The sequence below is a fragment of the Schistocerca cancellata genome, chromosome 3, assembly GCF_023864275.1.
Source record: "Schistocerca cancellata isolate TAMUIC-IGC-003103 chromosome 3, iqSchCanc2.1, whole genome shotgun sequence".
Taxonomy (NCBI): domain Eukaryota; kingdom Metazoa; phylum Arthropoda; class Insecta; order Orthoptera; family Acrididae; genus Schistocerca; species Schistocerca cancellata.
This window is the reverse complement of record NC_064628.1, coordinates 125,025,079-125,037,153: the sequence shown is the minus strand read 5'-3', so window position 1 is coordinate 125,037,153 and position 12,075 is coordinate 125,025,079. Positions and strand designations below refer to the sequence as shown.

The following is a 12,075-nucleotide window of genomic DNA, read 5'->3' as shown; positions in this document are numbered from 1 at the left end:
CCATGTGTCACTGGAAATAGAAAAGACAGTGCCGTACAAACATCATCATCGAAGCAAGTGTGAGAGGGAATATGACGAAAGAACATCTGCTGTCAGTTTCGAATCCACATTTTCCGTCTTAGTCATTAGCACTTTTTAACTCCTGGTCTGAGCGTACGGATGAAAAAGTACGGTAAGCCTCTCGAGGAAAGAATGTGGTTTTAAAAATCACTCAACCTGAACTCCAAAATATGCACAACTTCTGAACGTATATTTCTTCAGGTACCGTAAAACGGGTATACTTTGACCGCCCTGGTTACTTTGACCACTCATACATCATAACTTCTACAGCTCTCCGCTGGCTCTCAGTTGCATGTTTAGTATATACTGTTTAGTGGTAAAGTTACATCAATATACATCAGATGGCACCATGTATTGCCGTTTTTTTTCACATCAGTTGGAAAACCTGTTGCGACTTCTAATTGTGTTATAATTTTCAATTATTCATGTATGTTACTCCATTAATTCTTAAAACAGACCACTGATTAGTTTTTTGTTCACAGGTATATTACGATTACCAGTATATTACGATTTCTGAGGACATGTGAAAGATTTCTCTCTTTCAGAGCTACTTTGACCACTGGCCATTGTTACTCCAAGATTACTGACACAGTGTTGACGCCAGTGACAGTGAGTGATTAAGAAATATAAATATTAGCCACCGGTATACAGACAAGGGCTCATCTGTAATTGGTAATGTGCCTACAACTGAGAGAAACAAATTTCAGTCATATATTGCTCAAATTGCAATCTTGTGTTCCAGACAATGAACCATGTATAACATATATTGTCAAATATCTCCGGAAACAAGGAATGAAGTCTTCTTAGTCACAAGTGCCTGACATTGACTTGATAAATGCAGAACAGATAACCTTAGTTCGAGTTGCACCGGATGTTTTGAAGGGAGGATTTAGATTTAAGATGGATGAAACTGAAGATATTATGCTCAAATAAATTTGAAGCTATGTGTGAAGTGCTCCATCCTAGTACCTTTCATTAGATTTATGCATCGAAGTGGCAAAGAAACTGGTATTGGCATGCGTATTAAAGTACAGAGATTTGTAAACACGCCGATTACGGCGCTGCGGTTGGCAACGCCTATGTAAGAAAACAGGTATCTGGCGCAGTTGTTACAACAGGTACTGCTGCTACAATGGCAGGTTATCAAAATTTAACTGGGTTTAAAAGTGGTTTTATAGTCGGTGCAGGAGCGATGGGACACAGCATCTCTGAGGTAGCGATGAAGTGGGGATATTCCAGTACGATCATTTAACGAGTGTACCGTGATTACCAGGAGTTCAGTAAAACATCAAATCTCCGAAATCGTTGAGTCCGGAAAAAGATCCCGCAAGAACGGAACCAACGGCGAGTAAAGAAAATCGTTCAACGTGACAGAAATGCAACGCTACCGCAAATTGCTACTGATTTCAGTGCTGGGCCATCAACAAGTGTCAGCATGCGAACCATTTAAGAAACATCATCGATATGGGTTTTCGGAGCCTAAGGCCCACTCGTATACCCTTGATGACTACGCGACACAAAGCTTTACACCTCAGCATCGACATTGGACTGTTGCTGACTGGAAACACGTTGCATGGTCGGACGAGTCTCTTTTCAAATTGTATCGAGCGACTGGACGTGTACGGGTATAGAGACACCCTCATGAATCCATGGACCCTGCGTGTCAGCAACGGACTGTGCAAGCTGGTGGGGGCCTTTAATGGTGTGGGGAGTGTGCAGTTGGAGTGATATGGGACGCCTGATACGTCTAGAAACGACTCTGATAGGTGATATTTACTTAAGCACCTGCATCCATTCATGTCCATTGTGCATTCCGACGAACTTGGGCAATTCCCACACGTCCAGAATTGCTATAGGGTGGCTCCAGGAACACTCTTCTGAGTTTAAACACTTCCACTGGCCACCAAACTTCCCAGACATGACCATTATTGAGCATATCTGGGATGCCTTACAATGTGCTGTTCAGAAGAGATCTCTACCCCTCGTACTCTTACCGATTTATGGACAGCCCTGCTAGATTCATGGTGTCATTTCCCTCCAGCACTACTTGTAACATTAGTCAAGTCCACACCACGTCGTGTTGCGGTACTTCTGCGTGCTCACGGGGGCCGTACATGATATTAGGCAGGTGTACCAGTTTCTTTAGCTCTTCAGTGTAATTTTGATGTTGGAGCACACTGTTTGATTCATGTTTTGCACTAGGTTTTTCTTCTTTTTTGACGCTTAATAAAGCAGTTAAGAAACATTAGATCAGTGTCTTTACTTCTGTGTGGTCAAAGTTTCATTGTGTTTGTGAAATATTGACTACAAATAGAGTGGTAGCTGACAGTTGTAGTGGATGTATAGGCCGGTCAGTGCATCCCCAAAATCACTGCTAACATCGACCGTCCATAATTTTTTCGATTACTTCCTTTAAATTTTAGAAAATGTATTTTACCAATTAAAATGTCATCCTTTCATACAAGCCCCTATGTTCACTAACATAAATATCACAGAAGACACATTGGAATCTGAATATCTGTCAAATTGTACCCGGTTTACGGTAGTATGAAATACACGCCAAGAGGATAACACACCTTCTTAAACTACGTTCCAGGAACATGCATCTGAAACTGCATGACAGATCCGTTTTCATGAAAACGCATTCTGTTATTTATGGTTATCTGCCGGAGTATATGAACCAAAGGTTCGTACGCTGGCTACGATATTGGCGAACCTGTGGACAAGTCCAAAAGTGTCAATGATGTGGCGTTCAGCAATGATACTGTGGAATGTTACAAGTTCAAATGGTTCAAATGGCCCTGAGCACTATGGGACGTTACTTCTAAGGTCATCAGTCCCCTAGAACTTAGAACTAATTAAATCTAACTAACCTAAGGACACCACACGCATCCATGCCTGAGGCAGGATTCGAACCTGCGACCGTAGCAGTCGCGCGGCTCCAGACTGTAGCGCCTAGAACCGCTCGGCCACCCCGGCCGGCTACGACAAGTGATCAACGTCTTTTCTTCACTATGTGTTGTAGAGTCATTTGTATTGCTTTAAGCAGTTTATGGTCCTCACTTTCATTTATAATTATCTGCAGTGCGTTTGGCTTCTACAGTGACTTTTAGAGCACATTTGCAGGTCTCGTAGGAAAACAACACACACCAGAACATTGAGGGGTAAGTAATGATGAGCAAATAGTCTTGGTTGCAGGGATGTGTTTATTATTTATTTCTCAGTGAAGCGTTTCGCCTGATTTAGGCATATTCAGATTGGCCTGCACAAAAAATATATATTTCGCTACAAGAGGCATGACCACATTTTGCAAAATTGGAGTTACTAGCAAGTAATCGGAACAAGACTTCCTGAATATTAGATATTGTTAGGAACACTGGATACCGAGCTTGCAGAATGTTCCAGCGAACAATTGCCTTTGACAAATATAGTATCTGGAAACACTGTGCGGTGTCCTATAAATAAAACGGAATATAGCCGAAAAGTCACACACGGTGACTGGTTTATCATAAGTATACTTTTTTACACAGCATGAAACATGAGAAGGAAAAGAGAAGACAGCAGATTACCTCGTTGAGGCATGTGACGTAGTCCAACGAATGCAAAACAGGATCAGGCCTACACAGATCTGTCACCATCCCAAGATAGCGGAGGTGTAGTTGCTTATATTTGGGCCATGAGCATAGTATTGGGCATGGGAACAATCTGAATTGTGCACCAAGTGTTCACATCTCACAGCAGATGGCGTTAGTGAGCTGTGACTTACGGAATATTATTTAACTACCAAATACAGGCAATATACCCATTGCCTATGTTTGGCAGTCGAAGGGTAGTCCGTAGCTTACTGATCACGAACGCCATCTGCTGTGAGATGCGGACACTTGCCGCAAACCTCAGCTTGTTCCCGTGCACAGACATGCCCGGACATCAGGAACTACACGACGGCCGGATCCTGTTTTGCATTCATTGGACTACGTCGCATGCTCAGCCAGGTAATATGTTTATATTTTCCTATTTCATGGTGTATAAAACAATATATTTGTGACATAACTGGTCACCGGATGTGACTTATTCGGCTATATTCCGTTGTGTTTATTTATAGGGCACCGCGTAATGTTTCAGATATTTGACGAGAGCACTTATTTGCTGAGATATACTGAATGCTCGACGTCTTCTCCTGACGCAATCCGATGACCTAGTAGATAGTGTCGGACGTTCCATGCGGCTTTTCGCGGATGATGCTGTAGTATACAGAGAAGTTGCAGCATTAGAAAATTGCAGCGAAATGCATGAAGATCTGCAACGGATAGGCACTTGGTGCAGGGAGTGACAATTGACCCTTAACATAGACAAATGTAATGTATTGCGAATACATAGAAAGAAGGATCCTGTATTGTATGATTATATGATAGCGGAACAATGGCTGGTTCAAATGGCTCTGAGCACTATGGGACTTAACATCTCAGGTCATCAGTCCCCTAGAATTTAGAACTACTTAAACCTAAGGACATCACACACATCCATGCCCGAGACAGGATTCGAACCTGCGACCGTAGCAGTCGCGCGGTTCCGGACTGAGCGCCTTAACCGCGAGACCACCGCGGCCGGTTCCAAAGCGGCGCGTTTCGTCACAGGGTTATTCGGTAAGCGTGATAGCGTTACGGAGATGTTTAGCAAACTCAAGTGGCAGACTCTGCAAGAGAGGCGATCTGCATCCCGGTGTAGCTTGCTGTCCAGGTTTCGAGAGGATGCGTTTCTGGATGAGGTATCGAATATATTGCTTCCCCCTACTTATACCTCCCGAGGAGATCACGTATGTAAAATTAGAGAGATTCGAGCGGAGGCTTTCCGGCAGTCGTTCCTCCCGCGAACCAAACGCGACTGGAACAGGAAAGGGAGGTAATGACAGTGGCACGTAAAGTGCCCTCCGCCACACACCGTTGGGTGGCTTGCGGAGTATAAATGTAGATGTAGAATGTTCAGTAAGTCGTGTTACAATTACTCGCTAGTAACTTCAGTGTTCCAAAATTGGTTATGCCACTTGTAACGAAATGTATATTTTTTATGTACGCCAATCTGGAGCTGCCTGAATCAGGCGAAACGGGATATCGGTAATGCAGTAATAAATGAGACCCTGCAATCAAGACTGGCTGTTTCATCATCATATATCTCTGGTTGCTGTACCATCTCTGCCATGTGTTGGAAAACGTTTTAAGTACGTAATGATCCTGTAACCAAAATTTTTTCAGACATGTTCGTTCGAACGCGAATACTTCTTTGTCAAAACTATAGAGAATTACATAAAGTAGGGACAAATAGAGATGGAGAATTGCTGTCGACCAGCCTAAGGACTGAGATCAGAAGAATTATGTCCATCCTTCCGACTGATGGTCTGCGGAACTTCTGCCGTTCACTTATGTAATAAATGAAACACTTGTAGCCGTCGCTTTGATGTTATTTTATTATATTGCAGCCAGTTTCGATGACTCAGTACACCATATTCAGGCCTTAACTGACGCTGAGGGGGTGAACACCAATCGTATTCACGATTCCATCAGTGGCCAGCGTCTATGAATTGGCTTCCATGGAGTACTATAACAGCGACGTTGTGCCTGCAGCCGTCAATTATCAACTTAGTAGTCGATGGTTGCAGATACAACATCGCTCGTACAGTATTCTACGGAAGCCAGATCGTAGATGTTGGTCACTGATGGGATCGCGTATACGATTGGATGTAAATCAGCAGGCTTTCGTGGCCGTTGTCACTAAGCTTCTGTCTGTTCTAGGAATAATGGACACCGAAATTCCTGAAGAAGATCCTAGCAGAGGGGTCGAAACGTCGATTATTTTAGAAGGAAATATGACGCGGGTAACAACTCAGAAGATATTGACTTTATACGATTAGAGTTCACCCCCTCAGGTCAGTTAAGTCCTGTGGATGGTGTACTGAGTCATCGAAACTGGTTGTAATACACACTACTGGCCATTAAAATTGCTACACCAAGAAGAAATGCAGATGATAAACGGGTCTTCATTGGACAAATATATTATACTAGAACTGACATGTGATTACATTTTCACGTAATTTGGGTGCATAGATCATGAGAAATCAGTACGCAGAACAACCACCTCTGGCCGTAATAACGGCATTGATACGCCTGGGCATTGAGCCAAACAGAGCTTGGATGGCGTGTACAGATACAGCTGTCCATGCAGCTTCAACACGTTACTACAGTGGCTGGCGTATTGTGACGAGCTAGTTGCTCGGCCACCCATTGACCAGATGTTTTCAATTGATAGATGTGGAAGATGTGCTGGCAAGGGCAGCAGTCGAACATTTTCTGTATCCAGAAAGGCCCGGACAGGACCTGCAGCATGCGGTCGTGCATTATCCTGATGAAATGTAGGGTTTCGCAGGGACCGAATGAAGGGTAGAGCCACGGGTCGTAACGCATCTGAAATGTAACGTCCACTGTTCAAAGTGCCGTCAATGCCAACAAGAGGTGACCGGGACGTGTAACCAACAGCACTCCATACCATCACGCCCGGTGATACGCCAGTATGGCGATGACGAATACACGCTTCCAATGTGCGTTCATCGCGATGTCGCCAAACACGGATGCGACCATCACGATGCTGTAAACAGAACCTGGATTCATCCGAAAAAATGACGTTTTGCCATACGTGCACCCAGGTTCGTCGTTGAGTACACCACCGCAGGCGCTCCTGTCTGTGATGCAGCGTGAAGGGTAACCCCAGCCACGGTCTTCGAGCTGATAGTCCATGCTGCTGCAAACGTCGTCGAACTGTTCGTGCAGATGGTTGCTGTCTCGCGAACGTCCTCATCTGTTGACTCAGGGATCGATCCGTTACAGCCATGTGGATAAGACGCCTGTCATCTCGACTGCTAGTGATACGAGGCCGTTGGGATCCAGCACGGCGTACCGTATTACCTTTCTGAACCCACCGATTCCATTTTCTGCTAACAGTCATTGGATCTCGACCAACGCGAGGTGCATGTGTTGCGATACGATAAACCGCAATCGCGATAGGCTGCAATCCGACCTTTATCAAAGTCGGAAACGTGATGGTACGCATTTCTCCTCTTTACACGAGGCATCACAACAACGTTTCACCAGGCAACGCCGGTCAACTGCTGTTTGTGTATGAAAAGTCGGCTGGAAATTTTCCTCATGTCAGCACGTTGTAGGTGTCGCCACCGGCGCCAACCTTGCGTGAATGCTCAGAAAAGCTAATCGTTTGCATATCACAGCATCTTCTTCCTGTCGGTTAAATTTCGCGGCTGTTGCACATCGTCTTCGTGGTGTAGCAATTGTAATGGCCAGTAGTGTAAATAAAGTGACATCAAAACTACGGCTGCATGTGCTTCACTTTGTTACGTAGAGGAAGAAGTTGTTCCTCAGGCAGGTGTGGCCCGGAATCAGGGAAACGGCACGTGTGGGAGGGTGAAGTGTGCCGTGTTTTGGGGAGCCGCAGGTGCAGCCGGCGCGCTGGCGGGGACACCCGCGGGGGCCCTCCGGCCGGGCGCAACCGTGCCAAGGCTGCGGCCCGGCGCCGGCACAGCCGCTTTTGGCCGCACGCGCAAACTGCACGCCGCCGCCGCCGCCGCCGCTGCATTCGGCGCGCCAAGGCCGCGGGAGCCGCGCTGCTGCTGCCGCTGCATTCCCTCCTCTGCGCCTTTCTTCTGGACCCCCACCTCGCTCGTGCGTTTTGCACAGCGCGCAATACCGGCGCTTACACGCGAGCGACTAGATAGTCGCAACTGGTAAGCGGTTAGCTTCGTATACCATCCGAAAAGTAAGTTCCGCCGACGAATCGCGGCAACACTGTGCTGTCGCTGATAATTTCCTCACGCACCGGGCAAAACTTGTCGTTTCACAAGTACTTTGTGTAGGCGATGTCGAAGAGCTTTAATAGTGATTAGCAACAGCATCATGCAATACACAGCTAGAAAAAAGAAAGTTGTATGGCATGGTTGGCTGGGACATCCACAGCGGATAGCTTCGGCCAACTAATTAGACAGGTTTCCACCTATCCTTCACGCACACTGGCACATTTCTTCCCAAAGTTTGACACGTGCGTGTTAAGAGTATCTGATACGTGCAGATGGCTGTAATGCGTGTGTCTGTACTGTCGTGTCATGCTTGTGTTAGATGATCGTGAAACACGCTGCCGGCACATAGTCTACCAAGGGAGCCGCCAAGCCTAACAAACGGTCCAGTTACATTAATGTGACCACCGCCTATGTTCGAAGTCAACATGCAGTGATCACTCAGAAACGTCAGGTGTAGTATTGGCGCCGGCCGTTGTGGCCGAGCGTTTCTAGGCGCTAGTCTGAAACCGCGTGACCGCTACGGTGGCACGTTCGAATCCTGCCTCGGGCATGGATGTGTGTGATGTCCTTAGGTTAGTTAGGTTTAAGTAGTTCTAAGTTCTAGGGGACTGATGACCTCAGAAGTTATGTCCTATAGTGCTCAGAGCCATTTGAACCATTTGTAGCGTTGGCACTGGAGGCTATACAGGGTGTTACAAAAAGGTACTGCCAAACTTTCAGGAAACATTCCTCACACACAAAGAAAGGAAATATGTTATGTGGACATGTGTCCGGAAACGCTTACTTTCCATGTTAGAGCTCATTTTATTGCTTCTCTTCAAATCACATTAATCGTGGAATGGAAACACACAGGAACAGTACGTACCAGCGTGACTTCAAACACTTTGTTACAGGAAATGTACAAAATGTCCTCCGTTAGCGAGGATACACGCATCTACCCTCCGTCGCATGGAATCCCTGATGCGCTGATGCTGCCCTGGAGAATGGCGTATTGTATCATAGCCGCCCACAATACGGGCACGAAGAGTCTCTACATTTGGTACCGGGGTTGCGTAGACTAGAGCTTTCAAATGCCCCCATAAATGAAAGTCAAGAGGGTTGAGGTCAGGAGAGCGTGGAGGCCATGGAATTGGTCCGCCTCTACCAATCCATCGGTCACCGAATCTGTTGTTGAGAAGCGTACGAACACTTCGACTGAAATGTGCAGGAGCTCCATCGTGCATGAACCACATGTTGTGTCGTACTTGTAAAGGCACATGTTCTAGCAGCACAGGTAGAATATCCCGTATGAAATCATGATAACGTGCTCCATTGAGCGTAGGTGGAAGAACACGGGGCCCAATCAAGACATCACCAACAATGCCTGCGCAAACGTTCGCAGAAAATCTATGTTGATGACGTGATTGCACAATTGCGTGCGGATTCTCGTCAGCCCACACATGTTGATTCTGAAAATTTACAATTTGATCACGTTGGAATGAAGCCTCATCCGTAAAGAGAACATTTGCACTGAAATGAGGACTGACACATTGTTGGATGAACCATTCGCAGAGGTGTACCCGTGGAGGCCAATCAGCTGCTGATAGTGCCTGCAAACTCTGTACATGATACGGAAAGAACTGGTTCTCCCGTACCACTCTCCGTACAGTGACGTGGTCAACGTTACCTTGTACAGCAGCAACTTCTCTGACGCTGACATTAGGGTTATCGTCAACTGCACGAAGAATTGCCTCGTCCATTGCAGGTGTCCTCGTCGTTCTAGGTCTTCCCCAGTCGCGAGTCATAGGCTGGAATGTTCCGTGCCCCCTAAGACGCCGATCAATTGCTTCGAACGTCTTCCTGTCGGGACACCTTCGTTCTGGAAAACTGTCTCGATACAAACGTACCGCGCCACGGCTATTGCCCCGTGCTAATCCATACATCAAATGGGCATCTGCCAACTCCGCATTTGTAAACATTGCACTGACTGCAAAACCACGTTCGTGATGAACACCAACCTGTTGATGCTACGTACTGTTGTGCTTGATGCTAGTACTGTAGAGCAATGAGTCGCATGTCAACACAAGCACCAAAGTCAACATTACCTTCCTTCAATTGGGCCAACTGGCGGTGAATCGAGGAAGTACAATACATACTGACGAAACTAAAATGAGCTCTAACATGGAAATTAAGCGTTTCCGGACACATTTCCACATAACATGTTCTCTTTCTTTGTGTGTGAGGAATGTTTCCTGAAAGTATGGCCGTACCTTTTTGTAACACCCTGTTTATAGCGTGTCGGTGGGAGGGGGTGGGGTGGCGGAAAACAGTGTAGTCGTTGTCGTAATGCGGAAACGGAGCAATTTATGTGACCTGTGCATGGCAAAATGGCGATATCCGAAACTGACGCCGAAGTGACTGTGGAGCACCACGTGCCGGGGTGAACGACGACTGCGGGGAAGTGTGCTGGCGAACAGACGAACAACTTTAGAGGAACTGACCGCCATGATGAACCAAGGGTCTACCAAGTGTCTCCTCAACGATACCTCAGCGAACATTACTCCCTAAGGGCCTCTCCAACGGGCGCCTGATTCACGCACCCATCCCGACTTGTTCATCGACGACGAAAATTGGAATTTGCACGCAAATACCGCAACGCAACAAGACGTCCACTGAAGGGCGAGAGGTGACCTTTTCAGATTTTGCACTCCTTCAGGCTACAAGTTGCCCATCGGGTCCATCCGACCGCCGTGTCATCCTCAGTTAGGAGGTGGATAGGAGGGGCGAGTGGTCAGCTCACCGCTCTCCCGGTCGTTATGATGGTTTTCTGTGACCGGAGCCGCTACTGTTCGGTCGAGTAGCTCCTCAACTGGCATCACGAGGCTGAGTGCACCCCGAAAAATGGCAACAGCGCATGGTGGCCCGGATGGTCACACATCCAAGTGCTGGCCACGCCCGACAGCGCTTAAATTCGGTGATCTGTCGGGAACCGGTGTATCCACTGCGGCAGGGCCGTTGCCGCCTTTTCATATGAGTGATGTTTTCTGCTTTATCGGACAAAGTATGTATCTCTACTTGGGGACTATGTCCACCCCTACATGCAATTAGTTTTTCCTCAGCTGATGGGATCTACCAGCAGGACAATGCAACGTGTCACCTAGCTGGGAGAGAACGTGCGTGGTTTGAAGGGCGCCAGAATCAGTTTACTGTACTTCCCGGGCCACTAACCCCCCCCCCCCCCCACACACACACATATTTAAACTCAATCGACAATTTGTGGGACTACTCCGATCGGGTTGCACGCGCCGTGGGTCCTTAACTGAGAAGCCTAGCGCTTATGGCCACAGCACTGGAGTCTTCATGGCTCCACATCATCGCTGTACCTTAAAGAATCTCATTGACTATCCTCTTCCTGCACGTCTCGCAGCTGGCCCGCTGCAAAAGGTGATTATTCAGGCTTTTGACAGGTGGTCACATTAATGTGACTGGACAGTGTACGTGGTGTCCAATGAAAGTCATGCAGGTAAGTCTTCAAGGAGCTATGGATTTTTAACTGCGCCATCACGGTACATAAATTCACTAATGAATTTCGTCATAAGTAATCCATCGCAATTTGAGAAGAACAATGAGGTCCATACCTACAACACTAGAGTGAAAAATGACCTTCATTACCTGTTACTGAAATTGCCAGTGGCTCAGAAAGGAATTCAGTACGCAGCAGCAGAAATCTTTGTTTATATTTCCAATAACATAAAATGTCTGACAAGTAGAAAGTAAATTTTAAAACTAACCTAAAACCATTTTTAGTGGACAACTCCTTCTATTCCATGATAGAATTTCTATTTCACAATTGGGAGCCTATTTTTAAGTGTATTTCATGAATAGGAGTAAAAAAACGTGTTCATTACTGTTAACGCCGATCGTACATACATATCTTGTAAACCGACTCTTTCCATATCATTTCGATAAAATAATCGTTCAGTGATCTATGGAACATGTAACTAATTAACTAACGTCCCCATTCTAAGGGCGGAATACCGCCAATCAGTGTTTGGAAGTCAGTCTACGACGTTGGCGCAAAGTAAACTGATCAGGATCTCTACGTCACGGTGGCTTGTGGAGTATGTATGTAATGCAGTAGCTGCGGTATAGTGTCAAACGTCCTATTGACGACGAGGTCT

General features: G+C 46.4%; 1 pseudogene; it reads right to left on the bottom strand.

Moving 5' to 3' along the window:
- Nucleotides 1-10,796: 10,796 nt before the first annotated feature.
- Nucleotides 10,797-10,914, bottom strand: LOC126177796 (5S ribosomal RNA; annotated as a pseudogene).
- Nucleotides 10,915-12,075: the final 1,161 nt, after the last annotated feature.